This window comes from Lasioglossum baleicum, chromosome 2, assembly GCF_051020765.1.
Source record: "Lasioglossum baleicum chromosome 2, iyLasBale1, whole genome shotgun sequence".
In the NCBI taxonomy this organism is placed as follows: Eukaryota; Metazoa; Arthropoda; class Insecta; order Hymenoptera; family Halictidae; genus Lasioglossum; species Lasioglossum baleicum.
Genome location: NC_134930.1, coordinates 20,295,117 through 20,320,094, shown reverse-complemented (window position 1 = coordinate 20,320,094; position 24,978 = coordinate 20,295,117). Strand labels below are relative to the sequence as shown.

At 42.5% G+C, this 24,978-nt stretch overlaps 1 protein-coding gene across 4 annotated transcripts in view; it reads left to right on the top strand.

Annotated features, from left to right (window-relative positions):
- Nucleotides 1-24,978, top strand: part of Kek5 (leucine-rich repeat, immunoglobulin-like domain-containing kekkon 5 protein) — a 214,778-nt gene that overhangs the window by 164,644 nt on the left and 25,156 nt on the right. For 2 of the 4 annotated variants that reach the window (XM_076440245.1, XM_076440234.1), the window contains one exon: nucleotides 7,343-7,407. The gene's annotated coding sequence lies outside the window, so the exon portion shown is untranslated. Of the gene's footprint in view, nucleotides 1-7,342; nucleotides 7,408-11,262; nucleotides 13,795-24,978 lie in introns of those variants that run through there. The other 2 variants (XM_076440264.1, XM_076440255.1) reach the window with 2 other exon arrangements.

Sequence of the window (24,978 nt, the reverse complement as noted above, 5' to 3'; positions counted from 1 at the left end):
ATACTATTTTGACCATATCAAAATGATTAGCGAACAAAATACTCTTTTACTTAGCTTCGGAAGATTACAATTGATGTATAAAAATTTTATTTTGCACAAAGATCCGCAGTCTAATTATAAAATTGATCCTACTGGACAGCGGATTTTCTGCATTTTCGGCAAAAGTTAATACGTCAAATGCGAAATTGAAAGGACACTTTACTTTCTACTATTCCAGATCATTCAAAGAGAAGATAGAATTTTATTTAACTTCTGTACAACTAAATTTAAAGCAAACAAACACATCGGGAAGCGGAATAATCGCTCGCCGAAGAGCATTTCCGGTCCGGTCTGAGGGATTGCCAATTAGCCGATTGGCCAAGCAACGGGCTGCCATCGCGAAATCATAAGTTCGGCGATCACGCTCGCACAATTTCACAAAGCGGTTAATAATTGCGATCCTATCAAAGACGAGTCGATCAGATTAGGCTGCGAAACCGCACCCACTGAGAATCTTCAATCGTGCGAGCGCTTGTACATGATCAAATTGGTGAGTAGACGGTGATCTATATGTAGATTGTCTGCGGTAAATACAAGCAGCTTATTCGGTATACGGTTGTTCCGATTAGTTTCGTGAGACTTTTTCGCAAGGACACGCTTATTTTGGAACTCGCGTTCATTTTAAGCTTTGAAACACAAGTATTACTATCAGTCTCCTCCTTCAATCACCTCGTAGTACCTCTATTTCACGCTTGATTTCTTTGTCTTCTCCGTCTACAAACATAGTAGCGAAATTGAGGTACAGAAAGTAGGGGTACAACGAAGTGATCTTAGAAGGAGGCGCTTCATACAATTATGATAGAGCTTCACTTAGGTAAGTTCGTTTAATCGTTTAATAATTCAAGCTTCATCAACGTTCGCGGCTTGGTCCGTTCAATTTTTGAACAGCTCTCGTCTAACTTGGAACTATTCAATCAACCGCGAACGAACGTTCTGCTGGTAAAAATCCGTTTCTCTGGAAATCATTCGTGCAACGTATTCCGTGTGACATCGTCGGACTCCGGCGAACAGCGAAGCGGGATCTACGACGCGATATTCCTTTGTGCATACATGCCGCGCGTACTCGATAATTTATCACGGTTACTTATTAACGAAGAGCTCGTAGTAACCGGCGCGAATATACGCGAGGAAACCAGTCGGTCGTGGGTTCGACTAATTTCGCCGCGCGTCGCCGATTCGAAGGTAATTGATTATTCGCGGCGAGGAACGGCGACTATCGAAAAATAATTTGCCCGTTAATTAACTCGTCGGCGTGTGCGCGACTGACGTGCCCGCCAGCGCGCGGTTTTTCACGTGAAAATATAAGCACACGCTCCCGTTCCCTAATTAACTTCATTCGCCCATATAAATGCCTAAATACCCGTTCGGACAAATAACGATCCGAACCGAGGATTCGATTCTGCCCGACAAAGCGGGCGCCGCGCGGGGTAGAAGAAAAGGGAAGCTCGGGCTGAAAAAATACATTCAACATTTTCTTCATTTATTTCATCACGAGGGAGGCGTCCTCGCCCCCCCCCCCTCCTCAATTATGGCGGTTATTAAGGTCCGTCTTTGCACAAGGAAACCGAGCTTCCCTTCTTTTTCTCAGGGGGGTGTCGGGACGGACTGCGCTTGGCTGGCTGGCTTCTTTCTTGGCCAACTCGGCGAATTCTTCTTTCTTCTCTAGATTTGAAATGCGAAACATCTACGTGTTGGACGGCAAACGCCCCGATGCTGCGCGCCCTTCTTCTTGCCTTCGTAACCGGCATAATGCGAATTAAATTATTTCTCAGGTGAACAGAGAAGAAAGAGGTCAGGAACGTTCTGCTCTACCCCCGCGTGGGCGGCGACTAGGAAGGGGGATGAAAAAAGAAATAGAGGGTCTTCCAATAAGAGTTAAATAGATGTTTCAATTGTCAGTGTCACATGTTATTTGGCAAATCATCATGGATTGATACTCAGTTGCTGAACGCGTTGAAATCATTAAAAATGCGGTCGTCCATTGGTCTTCAACATCTTGCGACTTGACGCCATTTGACTTTTTCTTGTGGGCCCATGTTAAGTCTCTTGTTTATTCCAATAAACCACAAGCTGTTAACGATCTTGAAGCAAACGTAATTCGTGTTATCGGTGAGATACGACCTGATTTATGTGCCAGACTCCTCGAAAATTGGGTTTGTCGTATTCACTCCACCAAACGCAATCGCGGTGGTCACTTATACAATATTGCATTTCGTGTATAATGCCATTTCTCGAATGTGCTGTCAAATAAAACAGTGAGTACTAGATTATCTTCCGTATTTTTCGTTTGATTTCAATTCAAAGTTCTATCGCTCTTATTGAAAGACCCTGCTATCACCGAAGAAACGAAACGGCGGGACAGTGAACCAGCCGGTGGCGCTTTCCAACGGACGGGTCGGGTCACCGGGTCGGGTCGGATCCCGTGGAATACCGGGAACGACTCCGAGAACACGGAAAAGACGAAATGAAAGGAAGATAAAGCGGCGCGTTAAATCGGATACTTTATACGTGTAATAAGCAGGAGGAGAGCGTACTTATGCGCCGCGGGTGTTTCATGAGACCCATAACCATCAGGTACCGAGAAGGAAAGAAGCTTTCTCTGTTTAGTCGTCCGAGCGTCTGCTGAATACGCCCTTTGTTCCTGTCTCTTGTCATATTTTCATTTTTTTTCCTTCGCCGACTTTATGCAGCCTCCGCGAGGGGAACAATGCTTACTGGTTTAGCGGAATTTTGTTTGCTCTGCCCTTTAGCCACTTACGCACCATTTCACGGATCCAACGTTTCACCGCGCGATGGACGCTCTTTCAACTACTCGGGAACGGATATTGAATTTGTAACATCGTTTATGCGTTTATAACAAGAATGAGAAGGTGTAATTTCGAATTGTAAACGAATTTGCAACCTGTCGAACATATTAAGAAAAAAGAATAAATTTCTACAATATTTCACCCCTGGTTGTTGTAATTCGGGTAGAAGATGTTTATTTCGCGTAAAGATCCGCTATCTCTAATAATAACAACCAGTGTTCAAAATCGAGAACAAGATACTTTCGAGAATTACAAAGGGATTTTAAGAAAAATTGCAATCGTCGCGAAGTCACGGTGGTAATCGGAATCAATGGGGAGAGGTGGCAGTAAAAGTTCGCAACAGTGACGTGCCCCAAGGGAATTAAAGAGGATGAAGATTGCAGGCTTTTATGTAAAAGTGACTCTTCCGTAGTCGCGCGTTTCCTTTTCGCCTGGCGGTCCGAGGGCCGTGAAAGCCCGCGCAATGAAAATCTCGCGTGTTTACTAAAATCTGATAGCGAGGGGGATTCTCTTTTTCCGCGAGAGCGTTTCCCGTGCGTTTCCTTTCTATTTTTCTTTTTTCATCGTGAGCCCTTTTCTCCCACGCGCCAGCAACGGTAATTTCATGACACCATATTGTCCTCGCGTTGATGCGGTAATTGATGGGATTTCCAGTGAGCGCAGCAGCGCGTTCCATTCTTCCTCTTTGGCTTGGCAAACGCGCTTTCGCCCCGCTTTGAGCCCCGACGCGCAAACAGGTCCACGCTCTCGTACGTCTCGCTATCGTTTTGAGTACCAACCTGACACAAACGTGTATGTACCGGGGTGTGCTCACACCTGGCGCCGGTCTTGCTTTCCCATTGCTTTTCATCGCTCGCGACACGTACACTTTTGTCAGCCGTTTGAACAATTCTTATCTAAATGCGGCGTCCGGTGAACGAAAGAGCAGTTGCTTTGTAAATCTTCGCTCTACGCAGAATGTATGGTACATACACTCCTCCACAATGCTGCGAGGCACTACATACGACACCGTACAAATCTCGGTTATGAAAAAGAATTTGTCCCTCATCCCGTGTACAGGGTGATCCCACGATTTTTCAGGCAATCTGGCAATGTGAGAAAAAATGCACGCGACAAGAAATCATCGGTTCTCGACAGAGTCGGGCATTAATGAATTAAAATTTTAAATTGAAAAATTACGATGAACTTCATCAATCGATTGAATCCATCGTTCATTTTTCAATGATCACCTTTGTTAACGATGATGAACTTCATAAATCGATTGAATCGATCGTCCAATCGTTGATTAAAAAAAGAAATTGTCGAAAAATCGGAGACTGATTTAATCGATTGTTGAAGTTAATCGTCAAACGATCTATCCATAAATTGTAATAAGAAGGGAGAGAGAGAGACAGAGAGCGGCGATGGAGAATTGTCAAAAATATATTTCAACAAAAACTCGGTTTACATTTTTTTCAGTATGCATACGATTTTGATTCTGTATTTCATTTCGAAATTTGTGGATGAAATTTGTATATGAAAAAGAAATATTGGAAAGAGAGCAATTCAAGAGTGAGAAAATGGTATCAAGTCGTAGGAAGAATATTAAAAGTTGCATTTTATGTGGGCCTATATCGAAAATTTAAAAAATACGTTTTGTAGATCTGTGTCAATCGTGGATCTGTAGAGAAGTACATATTAATTTTGTCGAGAAAACTGCGGAATACAAATTGAGATAATATGAAAAAGAGATATTGGAAAGAGAGAGCAATTCAACAGCGAAATCACATCAAGTGTAATTATTTCCTGTTCGAGTGGACCGTTTGAAATGGGACACCGTGTGTATGTAGGTGAACTTTTGATCTGGCCGAGGCAATTAGCATCCAGCCGTAGAAGTAGCTCGATATTATCTTTGCGGGACGGACAAAGGGCGGCAGAGGCCATAACAAGGCAGAAATAATACCCGTCGTCCTAAGGGGTGTAGCGCGAAGCGTGTGCAACCGTACGTCTTCGGAATAATTAAACACCTGGGTAGGTGCGCGCGTGCCTTTGGGTTGGAACGCGGGCTGGATTACCCTCGTAAAATCTGACTTCTCCGGTGTGTCGGTTTGCTTAATAAATGAATGCGCCCCGCGTTCACTGAAAACAGTCCATCATTCGCGTAGCCTAGCTGCAGGAAACCAGTTATGGAGGGGATACGATGGATTTAGTGCGAACAGAAATTCTCGGAAAGCACCGGGACCAGCGTTTGCGACCTCGCGTTCAATCGGACTTTATCAATATAACCCTCGAAACCTACTTCGCCGTACCACGCCCGATTAATATACTCGTGAATTTCGATGTACTTTACAACCGGCCGCGATAGTCTAGTCGTTTACACGGCCCGATCGGAATAATTCGCCCGCGGTAACACGACTCTCGATTTTCGACCGGCGAAATTCAGCATTTGACAAAGTTAAATAAAACTAATTATTAGGATATTGTCGATAGCATCCCGGAAACATGTTTCCATTAAAACGTTCATCATTATTAACCTCCTACCAATGAAATACATATATTTAATTTCCTATTTGCGAACTGCTCGCGCAATTTCAGGTTAATTCGACCCACCCTCTATCGATTGTTTGTATCCCTGTTATATTGATTTTTGCGATTTTATACATTGTTTTACCGTTTTGTAAATATTCGTTTAAATACGAACAATAGCTTGAAGGTTTTAATTTAACTACCTATTTTTTTCTATGGATTTTTTGGTATTGCACCGAGTTGACGTCAAAGGACAAATTAGGTTGGGAAAATGAGGTGCGCGTGAGGATTAATGATATTAAAATAAAATTGAGCGAAATTTCATGCTTGATGGCCTTTAAAGGTTGAAATTATATTGCATAATCATTTTTAGCGAGCCATATTGAAAAGGGGTCGAAAGTTTGAAGTAGCGTTAGCCACCCTGACCGGGTGTCTTTGTTCCTCGGTGTATAATTTCTCTGGAAAAACAATTTAACGTCGGTCTTATGAAAATCAGTCGGCAGGGTCTCGATAGAATTCGAAAGTTACGATTTCCCGATGATTGATCAGTCGGCGAGGAGTCACGAGCAGAGAGGACCTTTCGCCGAGCAACACAACGAGACTCTACTTTCTTATCTTCTTTCCCATTCCTCGGCGGTAACGTGCGAAGTTCCGTTCACCTGAAGTTCCGTGGTGTCGCGGGTCCGTTCCAGTTCCGAAGACAAACGACCCTTTGGTTCTCCCGATGTTCTTCGGCTAGCGTACCCCCACACACACAGAGAAAGAGAGAGAGCGTTTCAGGACTGTTTCACAGGTCGTTTGCAAGAAAAACTTGCGAGAGTCGCGGGAACTTTGCCGCAACGGCACTCTGGATCGAAGGACGGCGCCGATCAATCGGACAGCGATCGATCGGAGGAAGGTTCTGGAAATGTGCGAGAATTTTCCGAGTCGGGTTGGATCGAGTTCTCTCGAAAGTAGTCAATTAAAACGTTCCAACCACGTGTGTCACCGATGGTATTGATATACTTATTTAATGCGCTAAAAGCATACATTTTATAACAAGTTTAACACTGTAGAACATATTGCCACCAAAATATTGTGGCATGATAAAAGATACAGAATAGAAGAAAGCAAATTTGATTACACAATGTAAAAAAGATTACATGGAATAAAAATGATCTGGGTTGGGAGAAATGTCTTCATTTTCGAATTAAAATTGCTTCGAGTCCAAAGGGTTAATCAGGTAACTATCGGGTCGAGAATTTTTTCGGTGCCGAGTGAAACAATTTGGTAAGAAGAGACGGGTTTTAATTCTTCTTTTAAAATGGCTAAGGTCTTTCGATCCTCGACATACTTCGGGACACGCCCGTCCCGTTCCGAACATCAGGTTCGCGACATTTTCGGGTTCTCGCACAGCCCCAATAATTAAGCGTCCGCATTCGGGACCGATCGTAAACCCGAAACTTTCGGATTCTTGCACACCTCTGGTTTCAGTGGAATCGTTTCGAAATCGACGGATTTCGGCGCAGGCAGAGACGCAGACCGGTTATCGCGTTTATCCCGCGAGAATGCATCGCACCGAGTTAAATTGGAACAGTCCGGGCCGGAAAGCCGCTTACGTAACGCATAACTCGCGGATAGATTCCCGGCCGGACCCCCTTTGTTCCCCTTAATAGAAAGTTTTTGTTTCGTTGTTTGCCGTGCCCGTGCAACATAGAAAAAATGCTGCATATCGCCGGTTTTCCGGTCCCTTCGGCCTCATAACCGGCGCCGCGCCATGAAAAAGCTTCTCTTTGTCCTCGACGCATTTTTTACGGAACAGTTTGCGCCAGCGAAATGGAATCCGCGAAACGCTTTTCGCCCCGCGTTCAATTATTTACGCGGTACTAGGCTAAAAGTGACCGATGAACCGTGTCTCCTGCTGTCAAGTCTCGTACGATCGATCGATATTCCTCGACATCAACATCCGACTGATCCACTGAAATCACTATGTACTCTGTTTTCTGTTTCAGAACATTCCCCTGGCAAAGTGACGCTCAAGGCGCTCACCGATTTTTCGCTCCTGTCTAAGCTACGGGTAAGTTCCCTCTGTTTTTTTCACCAACAAATTTACTCCAAAGTATAATAGTTTCTTTTTAACGATGCTCGATCAAAAAAATACGTGACCAATATTTCTCGACTTGAATGTTGAATGTTGAATTTCGATTTAAATTGGGTTGCTGAAAGCAGACTTTGGATTTAGATTTAAATATATTGATTGAAAGGTGAATTTGAATTACATTTAAATATGTGCCCACAATTATGAAAGCGGTGAAATCAATGTAACACATCACTCATAAAGTCTCCGGTCTAACTAAGAAAAACGAATTTTTTCTTAGAAATTCCACTTTATTCATCGACATTTGGCTTCAACAGTATTTTTCCCCATCAAAAAACAGTGTTTAATGAACACACGAAATTCCTTTCTATCCATTGTCTTGAAAATTACAAAACTGGGGTCACTAAAACGACTGTAACCTCTAAACTAACGGTCAGAATGCCATGAAATTTTGACACGTACTGTTTGAAGAATAGTACTATCCGGAAATCACGTGGGTCTGTCAACAATGTTGCCATATATGTGTCAGACCGGGGACTTATTGAGTGATGTGATATTTAATATTATCAGTGCGTCTACTACTCGTAAAGTTCTCCAACGAAAAAAAACCCCAGCTGCTAGTTGGCGTATCGACTCCGACCAAGAATCGAACGTATTTCCAACTCGATTCGCCGCTGTACCGGAAATATCCGTCGTTTTTGCGTTCGGCCACATCCCACCCCAGCGCAGCGGCGGAAATCAAAAGTTTCGATTTGTTTAAAGAAGTTTCGCCTCGCCTCTGGTCCGTTTTCTTAGTCCGGAATGATTAAGTCGATAAATTTCGAAGTTTCCGTTCGACTCGCTGAATCCGCGGCTCTATTTGTATTTTGTTCTACTTTGCCGCGCGGCGTTCCGCTTCTACCTCTCACCTTTTGTTCGCCGGAGGAAGTTGTTTCTCTAAACGGGCCACCACCGTTTCCCGTTGTAAAACTGAAAAAATTACAGTTTTACCGCGGCTACTTTCCCCAACGAAGCGCCTCGGATTCTAGAACGGTCCATTCGGAAGCAAACGAACAGTTTCAGATAGAAGTTCGCCCCGCGCGGAGCTCCGCTTCGGTAGTGCCGAGCTCTTAGGCTAGGAACTTTATGAAAAATTTATACGCGAGAGCGAAACGTGCAAAACGATTCGAATTGAAATTACATTGTTTAACGGAGAAGATATACGGGACACACGGGTACTTGAATGAATCATTCGACACGGCCGGTTAGTCTACGTAAAATCTCTCTTTTCTATCGCATAAATATAAATAGGAATTAAATTGCTAATGCCACAACGAAGCTCGTAAGTCATCGGGCGAAAGAGCACAGCCGGCACGCAACAATGGCGCTAATCTAATAGCCCCGGTCGAACGCATGAAACTTTAAATATGCAAACGCGTTGTTCCATCCCCACTCCACCCACGACTGCGCCGGGATAATGAGCACCTCTTCGCCATTGAATATTCAATCGTCATAAATAGAAAGGAAATTAGAAGTGTTGGCGATAATTCGCACTTCGCTGGAATTAGGAGGCGCGATATACATCGCATGCGAACGGACTAGGGTAACTGTACCAATTACTGCGCTATCGTTCCTAATTCATCGTCAAATAATAATTCTTTATTTCTTAAATTTTAATCGAATAAACCTTTCATCCAGTAATTGGTGCATTTATCCCATCCCGTGCGGCGAATATTATCGCGAAACGTTTTCGGGAAAATGCGCGACTCCGACGATCGTATCTCAAGTTTCCGGGGAAATATTACGGCGGTAGTCGCGACGCGGGGAGGAGGTGAAGAATGAGGAGGAGGAGAGGGGTAGTCCTTTCGCAATTCACCCTCGTCACAGAAACGACCGGCAAAAAGTAATCCGAGAAATAATTCCGAACGAACCGGCAGTATCTCGACCAGCGAGAGCGACCTCTTCTCCCACCGATACACACGGTGTCTCGACTACGGAATATTTCCGGGAATTAGAAGTTTCTTATTTGCGAGCGGCACTCTTGATAGACCGGCAACGCCCTCGCTGTGACGCTGGAAAGATCAAAGGATAGCGCGAAGAGAGAGAGAAAAAAAAAGAAGCATACCCGACCCCTCCTCCGCGTCTCCGTGACACGGCTCTTTGAAAAATAAATTTTGCTTTTAGCCACTCATTACGGAAAAAAGAGGAAACGTCCCTTTAAGACGCGACTGGGACTTTTCACGGTGCACGCGGTCAGAGGGGAATAATTAAGGCGGGAGAAAATAAATTACGACCGAATTTCTACCACTCCGGCTACCCTGCAGAGAAGTCCGCGGAATTGGAAATAATCGTTTTCTCGCAGAACACTCGGTACGCATTTGTCGGAAGCGCATTGACCTCTCTACGAGCCTCTTTTTTGAAAAAACTCTCGAGGTAGTGTAGTAAAGTCAAAGTTGAGTACAACACTCGAGCGTTTTTAAAATATTAATGAAAAAATGTTGAAGAATTGAAATACTGAATTGACATGATGTACTATTGTAATAGCCATTGGCCATGCTCATAGATATTATGCGAAAAGTTTTCTTCGTGTTCTAATACATGAAATCTGTGGTAAAAACAAGTTATGACAATAAATAAAACTTTTCGTATCGCAAAACATCTGATAAAAAGTATTTCATTGATGGAAGACTGCATTAAAGTATGTATGTACATGCAAATTATACTTCAAACGTGTATATCAATTTTTGCACAGGACACTGAATTTATCTACCAAATTAGAGAATAATTAATCGATCAATTTCGTTGTCGCGTGTTACAACTAATGGAAATAATCTACTTCTCATTCGAAAGTCAAAGTCAACATTTACGCCACATTTACGATTTCATCCTGTTTGGCGTTCCTTACTAGAAAATAGTGAAAAAATCGGATATTGAAAATCCGCCGCGCACGCTCAAAATGGAAACGCATCGCCGAGAGTTCATGCATTTGTAATTAGACGGATGTTGCTATGCATGCGACAACGAGGCGTTTAGGAATTCATGTTTTTTTTAACTGGCCAGGTCCTCGCTGTGTCAAAATATTTCAGAGAACGATGAAGAACACAATATACAGCGATCTGTAAAGTCCAAAACTGCCATCATTAATTACGATCGCTCAGCCGCGTAATATAACCTGTAAGAAAGCGATATCTCGCGGTAGCATGATCGTTTGAAAGCATTTTAAAGTCTAATGGATTAAAAAAAAGCCGTGCGAGAAAACCAAGGTCCCTGGTGGATTCAAATTCCCATTGGCGAGACCCGGCTCTCTGCCAGGATCTTTCCGTTTAATTTCGTTCACGATTCAATATCGACGGAGGTCACGCTGTCAAGGGTGAGAAATTTGCGAAAGAAAATCGAACCGGCATATCGGAAATTCCGCGAATTAATCTGGTACACCTCAGCCGCGAATTCCTTTAACGAGTTTTCGATCGACGCGTCTGAACACGGTCTTCCGACTTATTTGAAAAGTTCGCGCGATATCGCGTCAGCGTTGCAATTGCAACGATAACAATGGGTTACATCTTGTAACATTGTAATACGAACCTGTAAAATTGTAACACCAGATTGTAAAGCGAAATGGACCCTTTTAAGGGTCTAAAGAACTTCAGTAAAAAAAACAATGGGTAGGACTTTTAGACTACTAATGCTCTCGGCGCACTGGTTCGATCTGATCTTACATCAAAAGCAATTTTGCAAGTAGATTAAATTTTCGACGTTTCGATCTATGTGTAGATCATTTTCAAGATAACTGTCAACTGCATCTGTGAATGATTAAGCAGGAAAACTAGTGTTATTATCATCACTAAATTAAACATTGAATGTCAAAAATTGTGTATTTTGTTACTCACATGCTTAATGAAAAAGTTGTGATTTGACTTTTCACGGTTCGAAATAACCGCCAAATATCGATTCGTTATGTCGATCGAGGATCTGAGTGGTTCGTTTCTATTGGTCTCACGTTTGCCTCAGTAGCTTGTGTAACGACATGAGAAGAGCACGTGTTTCGTTGTTTCAATTTCAGTTTAGTTAAAATAATTTCATTGAGCGAGTGAGTAACAAAGTACACAATTTTTGACATTCAATGTTTCATTTAGTGATGAGATAATAACACTAGTTTCTCTGTTTAATAATTCACAGACGCAGTTGATTGTTTTCTTGAAAATGATCTACACTGTGCATAGATCGAAGCGTCGAAAATTTAATCTCTTTGCAAGATTGCTTTTGATAAAGCAATGATTTAAATAAAATCAGATCGAACCAGTGCGCCGAGAGCATTAGTACATCTTTTATTAACAATTATACGATCGATATTAAAGGAACATTTCTCCTGTGCAATCCAGTAAATTTCAGTAAACTTTCGGGATCGCGATCCGACCCGATCCGAACTTGCACACCGAATTGCGTGCTCTCCGATAGTTTCGGACCTCGCCGGTGAATAAAGAATAAACACGTGACCTTGGGGTCTGGATTAAGGGTCGGCGGAACGTGGAAGTTGGTCCGAGAACGGGGAGGAAACTCGCTCGATTAAAGATACACGAGCCGATGGGGAATTACATTTCGCGACAAAAGGGAACATTGGCGCAGGCGACGCGCAACGATTTCCAATAGAATTTTAATGAGATAGAAAGTAATGGGGGTGTTCTATTACGTCGCGCGACCCGACAGCGGATACTTGTTATCCCCGCGACGTTATTCGCCGCTTGATTCCTCTCTCTCTCTCTCTCTCTCCTTTTTCTCGCCCCCATTTGCATTCATAATCGTCGCAGAAAGAAAGCACAAAGGCCGCTAATCATCCGACGAACTCGACCTGCCGTGGAAACCAGACATTAAGGAGAGAAGATTTCGCGGCGCGATTAAAGGGAGTTCCTCGTTCGTTGCGTTCATTTCGTCGTTTCCCGGTTATCGTTTACCTAGCGGACCGAACGGGTCGAGAAGGTACAGGAGGGGAGAGGGGCGGGTTGTATCGTTGATAATTGCACACTGGAAAAAGTGCTTTTCGTCTTTCCCGGCTACGTGACTCGACCGTCAACTCGTTTCGACGCGAATCTCTCTCTCTCGTTCTCTTTCTCTTCGCCGACGTGATACTAAAAGAAAATTACATCGGGCCTGCCATCTTCCGTAATGCAAGAGGATTTAAATCCCCGTGTATTCTCAGATAAACGATCCCGCAACCCAAGACTCGGCCCCGGCTCTTCCTCATTATCTGCCCTCCTCCCATAACACGGTCGTTATCGTTTCATAGTCATTTCGATGGTGCTCACTTTTTCTCCGCATTAATTGGCAGCGCGGGAACGAACGGTCTTCTACCGCGCGAAATTTTCGTCGACGTCGGAAGACCTTTCTTTCAGCAATGGGTTTACGGCGTTGAAAAATGGCTGAGTGTGTTTAGTCATGATTTTAAAACCATAATGACATCGATTCCAATAAACCTAGAATTTGGCAAAGGATCGTCAAAGAACAATGCCATAGCAGTATATACAGATGGAAGTAAAATGTCTGACAGAGAGTTTGTGGGCACGGCGTGTATTTGTCCCGAGATTAATATGGAAATTAAGAGAAATCTGAACAAAGGGGCTTCTGTTTTCACTGCGGAATGTATCGCTTTAAATGATGCTGTGGATATTGCTGTTAAAAAAATTTTCTGATTCACTGAAATAGATCTGAATTGCTTAATAAAAAAACAAATGGCTGAAAATTTGGATGGACACCATACGAAAGAATCGCTCGCGCTCCCGACTTTACTGCGGGTCAGGCGCGCAATCTTAGGGATCCGATGATAAACGCGAGTTTCACGGGACGCAGCTGCGTGCGCATTGACATCGGCGAACTTTATTGTATCGCGACCGTGTTTACAGAGAGATAGAAACCGGGAATTATATAGCGGCGTCGTTTCAATCACGTCGCGTCAATAACAAAGCACGGAGAACTATTCTTAGTTCCGCGTGTTCGCGCCCCGCGGTGCCGCGAGAGCTGCTCGGTGCTCTCGTCGTGTGTATAGTGTATCACTCGAAATAAAAGACTCTTCGCCTCGATGGTAAAAAGCAGTCGAGGTTGAAATACGCTCTCTCTAGCCGCCGCGCCGTCGAGCGAAATGCCGCGAGTTAAGTCGTCCGCGTGAGATATACCTCGCGACCGTAAATCACTGGATAGGTATCTGCTTTTATTAATCCTAAAGTTCATGCCCGGCGGAATTTATTTTCCTGAAGATACCGTGCAACCAGTGTAAATTGCAGTGTGTACTTGGAACAAGTGACCGTTACCGCTTACGATTCCGCCTTTAATGTTCGCGCTGCTCACGCGCGCCGGCCCGTATTAAAATGTGATCTCGTAATCGTTTCACTGGCTCTTGTAAGTGAACATCTGATTATTACGTTTTTATTATCAGCGGGATTTTCGAACGTTTTCTTCGCGCGGAAATTTTTATTTCATGCGAAGGACCCAATCCAATCGTAATTTCTCTCCGAAAGGTTCGCGCGTCGCCTCTTAGAAGTTAGATCTTCATTTGTTGAATCAGATCATTTCAAAAATCAGTCACAAAAATCTTTTTTCTCCATTTTTAACCTAACTTCTAGGATGCTCGAGCGTCTCAGTTTTCGAATATGGACGAAAACAATTTTCTACCTCTGTCAACGGATGTAGCGAGCTGTTAGTTGATCATAAAAGCTAATTGTTTCGTTGTCGCGGACGTTGACAAACGGAACGAGTCTGAACGGGGTTCCGCGCGATTTTAATATTCTACTCGGAAACAGCTCGGAAGGCAGCTCGGGCGCATTTTTCTCAAGTTCGCAGTTCATTACGACGTTCCCGTGACACGTAATTACGTCGCTGGGAACGGCAACACCGTGTCGATCAAATATCTCCTCTGCGGGCGTGCTTGAAAACGAGAACACACAGGAGGCCCGCGTAATTTCACTCATGCGTAAGTGTACGCTGGAAATCGCGTAAATCATTCCGGCCGCATCGAACCGGCATCGAATGACGACGCGAGAGCGAGCGTTCCCCGTCTCCTCGCGTAGAATCCGCCGGGTGGCGTCTCATATATTCCATTTTAATAGCCCTTTATTTTTCAAGTCATTATCGTTAAAGGGTGACATTACCTCGTTAGCCGTTATTAATTCTCACGCGTTCTCCAGTCCTGTTCCACGTGGGTGTCATTACGCTTGCAAATTGATCGCAGCTTCGTTAGACTCATTGGAAAGCCAAAAAATGCGTAATCCTCCCGTCCACGGTTCTACGATTTTTAGACACCCCGTAGACATGGAATAAAATAGTAGATCTTTCGAATATTGAAGAGAACTATTCAGATATTTCCTACAAAGTTGTAGGAAAATTTAAAAATGTCAAAAAGTGGCATTCTGCTTGATTTTATTGTTCAAAATCCTGGTATATCTCGGCAGCTGACATTTCGGCCGTCATTTCCTGCCTTGTGGTGCTTTCTAAGATTTCGAGTATTTTTTTAGGAGAGGATAGACCATTGGATTACCATTTTATTTTATTTTCTCGACATCTTTTATGCGGGGCAAATTTCATTTCAAATAAAGTCGTTCAAAGTCTTTAAAGAGATTATAGAACAAAATGTCATAAAACTTATTTTAATTTCATTTTCCACTGAAACCACCGAACACTGAAAGCGATTAAAATGTCTCAGTTGATAAAAATGACAAGGCTATCTATTTATTTTTTAGATCTCGTGCAACTTTCATAGCAATATGTGCTCGGATAAAGAAATTCATCGAACCAATTTCCACGTAAACAACCTAATGATTTCAATAATTACAAAATTAAGAATGTAAGACCGGTCATTTAGTAGGTTGATTTGAGACTTTTCGAAAAAAATTCTGAAAAATTAGTTCAGAAGAGTAACTTGCTTCCCCGTAGAATCCACTTCGATCCGCGAAGTTCGCGCTTCGACCTCGGAGGACATCGCATATAAAAGCGGAGAGGAAGTTCCGCGAGGAAGTTATTTCACTTCGTGATAGTCGGGCCGAGTCCTCGGACCGTGAAAGAAAAGGTGACGGAAGTAAGAGGAGGAGATTCGAGTTGAAGGGACGAATCAGGAAAAAGGCTCGAGACTCGTGACTGCGCGTCCAAGAAGTGGATTGAGAATGTACGGTCTCCTCGCAGATTCCCTGGGTGTCTTCGGGGTGGTAAAAATGGATGTAACAGCTCCTTATTATCCTGGACGCCGCGCGGCGAAACATCGCGCGGACCGTAAAGTTCAAGTTGGAGTTTTTACGATGATAATAAGGGCGAAGCGTAAAGGAGAGGATGGTTGTTTTCAAGTCCGCGAGGTTAAGTAATACGAAGAACACCCCCGGGGCAACAGAGACGCGTCGTATTATCATTCTTAATGTATATAAAGAATCGCGGGATCGCTATATCCCGCCGCGCTATGGACTGGAATACCGTTTCTCGTGGCAAAAGTCATTTTTCAAGTGACAACCCTTGAAAACAGCCAAATCCACAATACAATTACTCGGTTTAGATAATTCTGTGACGAAATATGGCGTTCCAAAGACAAAATCAAATTAGACGTATTACACAACGATTATAGAACATCGAAAAACAGGTTTTAACCCCTTGCCCCACAATATCGTGTCAGACTCGTGATGAAGATTCAGAACAGAGTCTAATAAACATATACAGGGTGAGTCAGCTAAAGTTGCCACCCCAAATATCTTTGTTGTTTTTAAAGATACATCAAATGTCTGAAGGACAAAGTTGAATGGTAAATTGGGGCTCATACGATACCAAAAAAATGTTTGTTTCTATGTAATTTTTTTTAGAGATATGAAGGTGTTTAAATTTTTCGACATTATAAAGTTGATTTTCGAGGTTGAAAAAATTATTTTGTAATAGCCCAATCCTTTCCGAATAAAACAAAAAAAATGTAGCTCAATCGGACAAACAGTTCCCGAGATAAAAATTCGTAAGTGAGGCCGGTTTTCGCCAAAATGGGCAAAAATTGAAAACTTTGAAGGCCTGCCATTTCTAAAAAAATTCGAAACCGGCAAAATGACGACTTAAACCCCCCCTAATTTCACATGGACTACAACATATTTCATTTAGAACAATGTATGTTATGAATAGACTGAATTTCAATAGTTCAGCCTACAAAAAGCGGGTTCCCAGTCGAAGTTCTCGAATTGAACACCTTTTCGGAGTTTTCCGGCACGAGGGAGCGGCATTTGGGGCCGGCGAAGGACACGAAAGGGTCGCCAAGTTGTCCCGAGAAGCGACACATATGATCCCCGTCGCAGCTACGTGCGTCTTCCCCCGACGCGACATCGTTCTTCCTTACGGTGTTCCCCGGAGACAGTTGTATCTCGTAATCACGGGCTGTATTCTCGTGCTTCGTCGGTGTGCGCGCGCTCGTGTACCGACGCACACGCAGCCGAATAGACGATGAGAGGTTTAGTTACATAAAGGGTGACGTCCCTGGAGTAGGGGGAAGGAAGGCAGCAAGTGTGTATCGACTACGCGCCCATATTAATATCTTGCTTCCAGCCTTCTAGGGCATCACCTTGGCTCCCCCTGGATCCTTGTCACGTTACAGAGACACGGGATGTAACTGTAAGCGAGTACAACATCGAGGTAGAACCACCTCGGCGTTATTAGCGTGCGTTTCCCAGCTGCCGATCGATCGGAGTCTCTCTCGCTCTCTTCCTCTCTTGCAGCTAGCTTGCGAACTACGGTCATCTGGTTTCGGGTTAGCGTAGAATCCATCGGAGCCTCGATAGTTGCTCGGAATTGGGGCTGAAGATGCATGCAAGTGTCAAGGTTCATGCAATTAAACCGGTAATCAATCAGTCGCGCGAAACCTCCCATTTCTTGTTACGGTTTCCGGAAAATTCGAGGTTCTTCCAAATCGTTCGCCTTATTTACATGTTTGGAGAGTCGCACCGGTGGTGCAGGTTAGTAATCGTTGCGGAGAACGTAGCGAATTCGCGTTCTGCATAGAAAAGAAGTCCAGTATCGTTTTGTTACAGTCATCTTGTATGACTGATGATTGCAATTCTTACAACTCGCTTCTCCTTCTTTCCCCCTTCACAGCCTTTTCGTCTCGCGCCGCTCTTAGCGGCTAAAATTAATAAACTAAATCTATTCACGCACCCTTCTGGTCGCTCCTCATACATCCCAATCCTTTTCTCGTTTTTTTTCCACCTTCCTCAACTATTCCTCCCCTTCCTCTTGTTACATTCATCTTATTTTCACCAATTCCCTCGATCCGGTAACGCTGTACCCAGCAGGCCCTAGTTGGCCTCAACTTCGCGCTAAAGCAAACATGCCCCGTCGCGCTGTCCGTGAGCCTCGGTCTTGTCGCGGGCTGTTTGTCTAAACTACTAGAGGCTATAGCTAAATTCTAGCGGCTCGATAATGGGGCAAGCGTACCGATAGAGTCTACAATAGTCTACGTCTACATGGTCTACCGTCCTCTCCTGTGTTATCTCGCCTCTGCCACGCTCATTCCTTTTACAGTCCAAGGACTTTTCACGCCCTCTACGTCATTAAAGCGGGAAATTTAAATCAACTGGATTCAGTGTGCTTAGTTCGCGGCAATATCCAATAATTACAAGTCTATCTATTTTAATTTAGAATGTAATGTTTGTTAACACACACATTGGTTTTCGACGTGTTTACGTTAATTTTGCAAGATTGAAAAGTTAAAACAAAGAAATATAATATGCAAAATGATAATTAACTGTGTGTGGAACTGACTGACTTAAAAGTCTCTCTAAAAAGTCGTTTTCTTTGAAAGTGTCGCCTCTTGTTGTGTCTCAAGTCTTTGACGACGTAGTCCGCCATCTTTCCGCCAAAATCGACGATTCAATTTGGCAAATTGAGTGCACCGCGGTCGAGCGAAAAATACGGAAGTAATTACGGAAACGAACTTATCGTCTGTATCGCAGGACTCGCTCGGAACTGTGCTATCAGCGGTTCCCACTGTTCGACCAGCTACGGAGGCTTATCGATATTCATTGGCAATTAAGTATTAACAGCTTATCAAGCGGAGGTCGACCTTTGCCGAGGGTTCAAGCCTTCCCGGCACGGTCGTTTCTGATTTATAATTAGAAAGTCGATTAACCGGGCGCCTTTCCTGCGATGCGTGTACAGACACAATCGAAACGCGCCGCCTTCGATAACTTCGAAAAACTCCGACGTTTCCTCGAGGAACGGGACAAAGCCGATTAACCGGGTTTCGTTTATTTTCTGCTCGAAACCGACTCGGATCCCGTCGAGCTCGCATTTCCAACGAGTTCGACGACCCCGTGCACGATCGCGCGAAACGCAACTGCTCTCCAAAGGCGAACGGAATGATGGAATAGGCGAACCAATTACTGCGGTATCTTCGATCGTACTTTTATTGTCATAGTATTCTTAATTTATTATGAAATAATATAAGCAAGCATTTTATAGAAGAATGATGTGTTCCGAATATTAAAAATATTAAAAAATGAAACCGATAACAATTTCTACGTATTACTGCTGACGACAAAGAGCCATGTACCAATTACTGCGTACCCATTACTTTCCTTCGAACCTTCGCTAGAATGTTCGTAATGCTGAGGGTTTAATTTTTTGATTATAAAGGCTTTTATATTCTTTTGTATCGAAGAAGATATCTAAATAATAATAAAACTTTCCTTTGACTCTGAGGCGTCAGTAAAAATTGCCATACCATTATTCAAAACAGTTACGATATTATTAAATTCGCCTGAATTCTATAAATTGGAAAAAGCTCAACTGTTGTGTGTGTACGAGAAAACAGGTTCAATTGGGTTGAAAAAATGTCTCAATTCTGGAATTAAAATTGCTTCCAGTCCAAAGAGGTTAAAGCAATATAAAGAATTTTTTCCTTCGTCTTCGTCCTAAGTCTTATCTTTACCTTTCACGAAGAATGTGCTTTCAAATCCTGAGATTATAGAATATGAGAATGATTGTCTCATCGAATTGCAGAAATTTATTTTTACGTATTTTAATAGGTACATTGAACCTCTGAAATATTTTTCTGGCTACATTTTCGCCATCTTCACCGACGCGACCGGCCGAAATGTTCATTATTGATTAAATAATGCATCCTTTCCACGTTCGCTCTGAAACCGGCACATTTATTTCATCCTGGCGCGACTATTGGCCGGCCATTCGAAGCTTTTCGATTTTTAATGCGCGCCCCTCGACGCGCCAGGACCACGGTATATGTATTCAGCCCGCGTAACTCGCGAATCAATAGGACACATTAAAATGTCGAAAACGCAGAATTTTTGTCCGTCCCGCTGTCGTTGCTACCTTTACAAAAGTGCACGCCCCCCCCCACCCATCCACCACCACCACACGTCGCCGAACGCTATTTATCAAACGAACCAAATTTCCCTCGGTTTTTTTTCCCCTTTCCCGAACAAAAATCGACCAATCCTCTCCATACATTCGATAGGGGTAAACGAGCTTTGTCTGAACAGAGGCAATGATTCGTTTATGTACAGTCTTTTATTCCTTAAAACAATAAAACAATTCACCAATGACGTATTATGGTTTCAGCCAGATTCAAAAGTTACACAATCTCTTCCGAAACGAATGTTGCGAACTGCAATCGATGCGAATCATTTTATTTCAACTCTAAAACCGTCACGCTATCTGTGGAATAACATCTGCAAGTTCCGCAATTACTTGGCTCTGTTGGAGGAAAATGAATTTCGATTGCACCAAGTTCTGAGGGATTCTATCGATTTCATCTTATTAATTGTTTACCATTGCGAGAATTCGACAACGAATCCAGTTGACAGAGTAATTTTCTGAATTCCCAGTGACGCGAAAATGTTGATTAGCTTTCGCTCGAAATATTTATTCGCCAGACCATTGCACAGTGGGACAATTGCCTTCTCTAGCTGGAAAAAGTCCTTCTCATCGGAAACATGTTGATTTTAATCGCAAAGAAAACGTCTGAGTTGCGAAAATTTTCAAATAATTTTTATCACGATCTTTCCAAAAATTATAAAACAAATAAAATTGATATTATAATATAATAATTTCAGTTATCGATCGTAAATGTTGAATATCAAATTTCTAAATGCTTCCGGCACTACCGTTTCGATCAATTACTGATATAGCAATTTTGCAAAATTTTATTTCTTTCCTGACTTTTCGGTTCCGAAAATCGATATTGTTGGGAAACGCGCGACTTTTTACCAGCTAGATCGCGCACTGTCCGTCGGATCGCTTCAATTATCCGAAACATCTCTAATTAGTTTGGATAATTGACGCTCAGCTGTACTCGATTTCTCGAGTCGCTCCGAGTGGAACAATTTTCAGAAGCATTATTCGCGGTATTCCGACGGCGATGTAACCAGATCACCGGATTCCATTGTATAAGTATATAATTGGATCAACTTCGAAAACAAACTACTAATTGGTTTTATACATCCAGTTACGCTAATAACTTTACTGTTTAACGTTACTGATTACGGGAACACGGGCCATGGGACGGAATTAACGTTCGCGTTATTCAAGATCGGATCTAGCAAAACGGTGAAGGTAAGAAACAGAGAACAATGAAAACGAATGCCCGGAGAGATTTAATAGAATTAATATAATTATGTCTGCCGTAAAAACTCGATGTCTGTGCGGTTTGCTCTCCCGGCCGCTCACCGATTTGTATTTCGACCAACCAATTTAGCGAGAACTTTTCCTCTCCTCGCCTCGGTTTCGTTATTACGCCCGAGCCGTTCTACTTTGAAACTGAATCTTGAGGAAGTTTCCGTGGTAACTGGAATATAATGTACCGTATATAGACGACACCGCCTCCGGCTGGATTCCTAATGCCCGATCTCTGCTTTCACTTCTCTACGTTGGCAGCAAATCGATTCCACTCCGAAGACACTCGGACTGCGAATAATTATACCAACTTCCCTCCTCCGGATCTCGAAGTCGGCGAACGGAAGGGGGGCTGCTCCGATTTCGCCCCTGGAAAAATATCGAAACTTTACCTCTAATAAGAAACAAACGACCCCCGGCGAACTGCGCTCGTCTAAGAACGCGTTGATCAGCAAATAACAGTTTGTACGTTTAATTTGAAATCAAAGCGTAACGGTATATCAATGTCTTAAAGTATAAAGAATGTCCTAAAGTCTTAAACAATGTCTTAAAGTCTTAAGAGAAATATTTGTTTTGTTTAAAAAGCGCGGAGAAAGCGACGTACTTCAATGTAGAACGCCAGTTTTAATTTACAATGGCAGGAAAATGAAACTTTTGTCAAATTTATTTTTTTACGACAGTACAATCTTCATCCTGCCACTTGTAATTCTATCCAGATAGTCGTGCTATTCGTTGCGCACATATTTCGACCGCAGAGTTTATTTATAACGTAACGTTTCTAATTTATTATTTCAAGCACCGCTGCGTGTGCAACAAACTTTCCGCGTCGATTTTATGCCGTTGGAAAAATTTATTACGCCGGTCTCGCGTTTACGTAGCACGCGGAACATTCATAACGATGCGATCGATAAACTAAATTAGGTCTGATTTATCGCTCGACTACATGGTAAATTGTACATTTTAGCAATAAATACACGTTTTAATTAGGATGTCTGGAGTTTATGACGAGACTGAGTACGCGGGATACAAAACACCGGAAATACCGGAGATGCTTCAGAACATCGTTGTATATATAATTTTCCACGTATTAACATTATTGCGAGTGAACATCAATTTCCAATTAGCTCTTGCATCTCACTGGATCCAGAGGGCGTTTATTTCGCGCAATGATCAGCAGTGTTTAATATTCTAACGGCGCGATGCGTTTCTCTAGTACTGTATTTAACGACATACACAATACCTCATACTTCAACCCCTTCCCCTACGATTTATTTTACGGTTTCTATGATTAGAACTTTCTTTGTAGTTCGTAATTTCCTAAAAAAGGAGAACATTTATATCTATTGTATGCCTACATGTTATTCAATAACCATAAATTAACAAAACCAAAATAGAATTTCATCTCGGTTTAATGGAGATTAATAACATACATATTTATTAGACTCTGTTCAAAATCTTCATCACGAATCTAACACGACATTGTAAGGCGAGGGGTTAATAATTATCGTGAGTCGCTGGATTTAAAAATAATGTTGCAGTTAAGACAAGAGCAAGGTTCGGCAAACAGAGAAAAATTAAGAAGTTATAATTGCGCCCTGCTACTTCGTAATATGAAAGTATACCATTCTAGCTTTTTAATCGGCTTTTAAAATTCTACGATCTCTGCGAACCGCCGACGTCGGGTACCGAGCGCATTAATAGCTTGAAATCCGAAGACCTCGGAAATCTTAAGGGATATTAAGATTAAGACGTTGAAGAGTATAAACACTGCTGAGCAAACAGTGCTTGCCCGATTCCGTCTCGTTCCCTGTAAATCGTGAATTAAATGGGTCGGCGTGGGACCGGCCCGATCCATGAATTCCCAACGCATTTTGAAATTTCGGACGGGAACGGAGAAGGAAGCATTTCGTCATCGAATCATTCGCGTAAAAATTGCCGTACCATTATTCAAAACAGTTTTAACATTATTAAAGTCGTCTGTGTTCTATAAATTGTAAAAAGCTCAACTGTTGTGTATAAGAAAACAGATCCAAATAAAAATAATCTGGGTTGAAAGACATGTCTCGATTAAAATTGCTTAGATTAATGAATTGCTCTTGATTAAAAATAAAATTGCTTCGAGTCCAAAGGATTAACCCTCGTCCGTCCCTCGTTGCACGAACTGAATCTGTCTCTCGGTGTGAAATGGACACAATGGTAAAAGATCGATGGAACAATAAGGTAAACAGTAATTTTTCAATGTTTTCTTATTCAAATATGATGAGTTAACATTTACATCTTAGGTCTTTCGATTTTGTGTTTCGCATTGAAAAAATAAAAGTCCAAATGGGGACGGATGAGGGTTAAAATTCCTTTCACCTGCATTTTATCCAAAAACGAACGTCCAAAGTCAGATGATCCGAAAATGTGCGGGAACTGAAGTAAGATCCACTCAGCGCGATGTACCATGAGCAACGCGTCAGGAATACACGCGTTATTCGGCAAAGTGAATTTTCCCCCAGCGAGCATTGCGTGCAAGCTACTCGATTGTGGCGGATATTAGGAGAGCTTCCCCGGGAGCGCAGCGCGCGTTTGTCGCAACAGAGGATCGATCGGGTTTATGCGATTGGATCCACCGAGCTTGGCTCGTTGCTATCTCATTGGGGAAACCACCGGGTCGTGTGGCTGCATATGCAACGACAGATTTCCACGGGCGATTAAGTGTGAAGAGCCCTTAGCTATCCCCCTTCGTATTAAACGCACCAAGAAAAACCTGCGACGCTGCTGCACGAGCCGAGCGTTGATTGCAATTCGAAATGTCTGTCTTCATTTGGAAAGAAGAAACCTGGCTGCGGGCCTCAATCTTCTCGAACCTACCCTTAACGTCCAGCTGCCCTTAAAGTCTAGCAAATATGAATGTTACGCCTTCCTTTTCAAATGAATTAAAATTTGATTCGTTTCTAATCAATAGACTGCGCATGTTGATGGAATTTTGAATTTAAAAATTAAAATTGTAGGTAAATTTCAATTTTTGTAGGTAAATTTTAAGAAAGTGGAATTACATCAATTTATAATTATATTCTAAATTTATAATTAATAAAATCTTGCATTTCAGTGGTAGTAGCCTTTGTAGAACTGGAATAAATCAAAATCGTACCAAATTCTATCGAATATTTACATTCCAGCAATGTTTGAAAATTTCCAGATGGGGTAAACATATTTTAAAAGAAAATAAATTTCTAAATTCATTCCAACCGCAACAACCATTTTAGCATAAGAATGCCTGACATTTTTCAATCACGTTTACAACTCTGCCACACGAAATCCCGGACTGTTTTGCTCAATCCGAAGCCTATCTGGTAACCCTAAAGGGTCCAACCCTAACGGGATAAGTAGGGGCAATCGACCCTAGAACCACGTTCAGTATTTATGGTTACGGAATGATGCCTCCGAAATGCCACTTCGAGAAATTTCAGATATCGAACCCCTCTTTGTATCGAGGTTATGGCCACGGACAATCCCGTGCTTTATAAGCGTTTCGGAAATATTCGAAATGGTTGAAACAAACCAATTCACAAAATAAGACAAAATTAGAATAAATGTTACGCCTTTCTTTTTAGACGAAGTAAAATCTGATTCGTTTGTAATCAATAGACTGCGGATCTTTATGCAAAATAAAAATTTCATTGCGTGCAGATCGCAATGAAACGTCACCTAAAATCGCACAGGTATATTTACGTTTCACTTCAACGTCGTCTGGCTTGTTACAAATATTTAATAACAGTAGGTGAAACCGAGTCGCGCAGACAGCGTCGCTCGCTCTCTCGATAAACGTAGTTTGTTGTCGGTGTACAGGCGGCGTGAACGGTAATTGAATTTGTGTAACGTTCGCTCATATCGAGCCCGCGAGAATTGACATTATTATAATGTTTTGAGGGTCCTCCCGGGCGAGGAGAAATCGAT